Genomic DNA, 5,037 nt, shown 5'->3' on the forward strand with positions numbered 1-5,037 from the left:
GGGGACCTCATGAGCATCGCGCCACATGAGCTCTCACTAGTCCTTGGGCCGCTCACCTCCTATCCTTGACCATGGCATCGCAACCTGGCATACTAGCGACGGCTGAAGCCTGCCGGAGGACTGTGTCCCACCGGTGTAGAGCTCTACGCTAACTAAGGGTAGGAAAGATGAGAACCATGCAAGATAGGGATACAAAATTTCATCATGAAAACAAAAGAACAACGCCGGAATTAAAGCATTTCGGTCGTTACATGCCCCTGCGGGCCTATTCCTAATTCCGCGCAGGGAAACAAAAGAAGAAACTTAGCTCCGACCAGGCTAGCACGCATCACTGAAGATGCCGAGCGGCAACCGCTACCGCGTCTCCGGCCGTGGCGGGAGCTTGGCGGCACGTAGCTGTCGTCGCTGGACTCTGGAGATTCGCTGGGCTCCGAAGAATCGCTGGATTCCCAAGAATCATCATTGATGTTGGAGGAGGCGCCGACGGGGACGGAAGCAGGTCCGGCGCCCACGGCCGCATCCTGTGGGCTGCTTCCTCCGGGGCAACACTCCATCCACCGGCCCTCCTCGTCGAAGACGTTGAAGAATAGAGTGGATTCGTCGTCATACTCGAAGTGGATCGCGAGGGCCCCCTCTACGCGGCAGGCTCGAGCAACCTTGCCCCATCCGTGGGTCATGAAGACATCCAGGAGGCACCACCTCGACCTCAGCCCCGGTGGCCAGGCTGCAGCACCTGGCGTGCTACAACCACAACTCAAGTGGCCCCCTCGGCGGTGGCTCGTCAGCGAAAAACCTCGGGAGCCGGATCCACAAGGCGGGTGACATCGCTGCCGACACCAAGAACTCGCGTGAGCTACCCTCGGCGTGGGCCCGTGGCTCGGTAGGCAGGACAGCAGTGGCTCGTCCGTCGCCACCAGGGGTTGCTCGACGGTGCAAGTCACCATCCTGTACGTGGGTGTACAGAGGAAGGGGGTGTCGGTGGAAATGACACCTATGGGATCACGGGAATCCCTACTACGGTTGCGCCGCGTGGGGTCGTGAAAAGAGCAGGATCAACAATCGGCACAAGCACTCGGGTCGTTTACCCAGGCTCGGGCCGCGAGTATGCATAGGACCCTAGTCCTGCTTTGGTGTGTATATCCGTGTTCTTGGAGTTCTTGAGCTAGCTACAATGAGTGTAACTTGTCCAATGGTCTGAATCCTTCTCTTGGATGCCTCGGGCCTCCTTTTATAGGCAAGGGGATCCCCACAGTGGCACACAGGAGGTGGCATCGGTGTACGGTGGGTAAGCTTATCGCTTAGCCAATACGGGACAAGACACATTTTATGCGCCTCTTAGGTGTCCCCCTCACTTTACCGCCGCCTCGCCCTACTTCGACACGTGCCCGGGCCAGTGAGGCGGTCAGTGCCATGTAGGCTGGCAGGCTGCTGTGGTGGCGCGGTGGTAGCGCCTTCACGAAGATTTGCATGCCACCACGTAGGCGCTCGCTGAGTTGGCTTGGCAGCCTCATGTCGACACGTAGGTACATGCCTAGCTTGTGGGCTAGCAGCTACATGGGAGCGGCGGTGGAAACTTGGCAGATGTGGGCCTGGTAGTGGCCCCGCGAATGTCCTCGGCAAGGGCCTTGTCGGGGCTCCGGCAAGGGTCTTGCTGTGGTATTGTGGTCGTCCTCGGCAAGGATCTTGCCGGAGGTCTTGTGGGTTTGCTTGGCAAGGATCTAGCCGAGGTTCGTCGTCTTCTAATCCTCATCTGACTTGGAGTGTTCATGATCTTCACAAAGATCTACATGCCATCATGGAGGTGCCTCCCGAGCCTTCGTTTCAGCATGGTCATCGGCAACCTTTGGCTTGAGGGTGACGCGCTGCGCTCGGGTTGGGCAAGCTGCCCTGGCAAGGTTCTTGTCGTAGCTGCGAAGGCTGCCCCGGCAAGGTCTTGCCACGGGAGTCCACCTCACCCTCTTGCTCTTTGTGTCTTGGCGTTGCTTTGACCATCTTGCGGCTCTGGCCTCCTTCCCTTGCCTTGCCAAGTGTGGCCTTGGGCGTGTCTCTGACTGCCCGTGCACATGTAGAGGGGTGCAAAGTAGAACCCCTACTTTTGTACACCGACAGGGGGAAGCCGGGCGGAGGCCTTGATTGCCAAGGCCTCGTCACCTCCTGCCTCGTGCCGTCCTTGCTGGAGCAGCGGAACCGTTTCTTCGGCGGGAGTGGATCAGACCCCTCCTGAGGGGCCTTCCCCTTTTTTGCGGCAGAAAACGTTCTGATCGGCGCTATGGAAGCAGCATCAAGATGGAGAAGGAAAGGAAATGAGCAGCAATAAGACAGAGGAAGAGATGAGCGAGAGGGCTCTGCCCCTCCCCACATTTATAGCCGGAGGAGGCCAACCGCCGGCCTCCACGACCTCGCGTAATGATGATCTTCTGCATGCAGCATCGACATGACAAGTCGAACGGTTGCTGAGGCAGGGGAAGTGGAGACGCCCACGTCCCATCAATCGCCACGCATCGTTCAAGGCCGCAGGCGGTTAGGGCCTGTGGTGCTCCGCACTTGCCCTTTGGGTTCACCTAGAAGCCAAGTCCGAGCGTGTCTTGGGCCCGAGGGCTACTGTCGGCGTTCTGGATACGGGGTACCCATACATGCCTGCCCGTGGCCTACTGCATAGCTCCGTCAACGGCCTGGTGTGGCCCATCTTCAGCATTAACAACTCAAGACCCTCGCGAGGGGCCAAGCCTCGCGAGGCGGGCGAAGCCAAGACCTCCAAGGGGATCGGACTCCTCAGGCTGGCTCCCAAGGAGTGGAGACTTCTATGCAAGATGCACCTCACGAGGCTCAGCTGACGTGAGCCATGACAACCAAGGCCAGGCGGGCGCCAGCGGGAGCAGAATACCAGTTTCCTCTTTGGTGCAGCGGAGGCAAGCGATAGGCGTGGAGTCCCAAGAATCAGCCAAAGGTTTCCATTCTAGTGCAACTAGACCAAGAACACCAGGGCGGCAGGATGGAGGTCATCGCCGAGCCCACCGCAGCGTCACGACCTGAGGCTTTTGCAGGCGAAGACCACTTTAGTCAAGATAGGGTGTACTTCTTGTCCCCCTTTAAATATGGTCGTTGTGGGATCCCTTCCCGCGAACATTTGGGAAGAGGACCAAGGCCACTATAAATAGGACTTAGCCACCACAATAGAAAAAGGAGGAGAGAGATCGGACTCATTCTCACCCGACCACATCACCAGCTCTCTCGAGCTCAAGAACACCTCACCTCCTGAGGCTGTTCATCCACTATACTAGTTCGTCCTCAGCCCATCGAGGCAATCCACCAAAAAGCTGGAGTAGGATATTACATCACAAGGTGGCCCGAACCAGGATAAACTGTTGTGTCTCTCTGTCCCTTTGAGATCGACGCGCTAGGCTGTGAGGATCGCGAGTAGCCAGGCTGGGCAGGTTGAGATCTCCGCACGCACCCCAAATTCGAACCTCTCAAGGGTTTGCGGAACCCGAAATCCGACAGAAATATGTCTGATGTCAGCGCCATCGCAAATGTTTTCATCTTTTTGATGGTTTTATTACATCACCATTTGTGATTAATGCATCGCGCACAGTTTCATCGAAGGGTCTCTGATTGGACTGTCGCATTTGGACCAACCTATAGTAGTGTAAGAGCAATAGATGGTGACTGATTAATGAGATAACAGCAGTGTAAGTGGCCTTAGCCCAAAAAAACCTATGCAAACCTGCATTGGACAACATGCAACAGGCTCAGAAAATAATGGTCCTATTCATATGCTCAGCAACACCGTCTTATTAAGGGGTATAAGGAAGGGTGTAGTGTCTGACAATGCCTTCAGACTTGCAATGATTCTTAAATTGTGTAGAACAGAATTCCATACCATTATCAGCGTGAAGTATCTTTACCCACTTTTTAGTTTATCTTTTGATCATAATCTTTCACTTCATAAATGCTGTGAATGCTTCATATTTATGCTTCAAGAAATAAGCCATACTTTCCTTGAATAATCATCAATAAGAGACAACATGTAACTAGCACCACCTAGTGACTTTCTGCGAGATGGTCCCCATAAATCAGAATCAACATAATCAAGAATACCTTCAGTTGTATGAACCGAAGTGTTGAACTTGACCCTCTTGTGCTTGCCGAAGATATAATGCTCAGAATATTTTAATTTACAAGTTTCATATCCATCAATAAGATGTCCTTATATAACTCTGCTAAACCAAGTTCACTCACATGTCCAAGACGCATATGCCAAAGATTAGCAGCATCACAATCAGAATTCTTTGAAATAACTGGAGTAGCGTTACCTGAAATTGTAGAACATCGAAGGTAATAAAGACCATTGGTCGAACTTAAGTCACCTTTCATCACAATAGAGAACCTTTGGTGACTTTCAAGACACTCTCTCCACCCGAATACCTGTACCCTTTTGCATCAAGGGCACTTACAGAGATAAGATTTCTCTTCATCTTCGGAATATACCGAACAATCGTCAAAGTTCTGATTATGCCATCAAACATCTTGATTCGAATGAAAGCTATGCCTTTTATCTTACATGGTGAATTATCAAAGCCCAAAACAGAACCAGCAGTAGTAGTGGAATCAAAAGTAGTAAACCAATAACTATGCGGGCACATATGAAAAGTACATGCAGTATTAAGTACCCACTCATCATTGGTCTCAGCACATCCAGCAATAACGACAAGAGCATCATCAAAACTATCATCGCGAGCAACCTTAGCAAAATTTTCACCTTGTTTGTTAACTTTCCTCTTTTCTTTGTTCTGCAACTTGAAACATTCTGAGATATCATGCCCATCTCTCATGCAATATCTACAATATTTCTTGTCTCTGGATTGCGACTGGCCCCTATAGTCGTTCTTACTTTTGCCTCTGTTTCCATTATGTGAGTTCTTCTCCTTTGTCCTGCCACGAACAGATAATCCCTCGGCTTGGGATGAATTTGAACTATCATGAGGCACCATTAATTTCATCTTCTCCTTATAGTTCAAAGCTTCATAAACTTCATTA

The sequence above is a fragment of the Triticum aestivum genome, chromosome 6B (assembly GCF_018294505.1).
Source record: "Triticum aestivum cultivar Chinese Spring chromosome 6B, IWGSC CS RefSeq v2.1, whole genome shotgun sequence".
In the NCBI taxonomy this organism is placed as follows: domain Eukaryota; kingdom Viridiplantae; phylum Streptophyta; class Magnoliopsida; order Poales; family Poaceae; genus Triticum; species Triticum aestivum.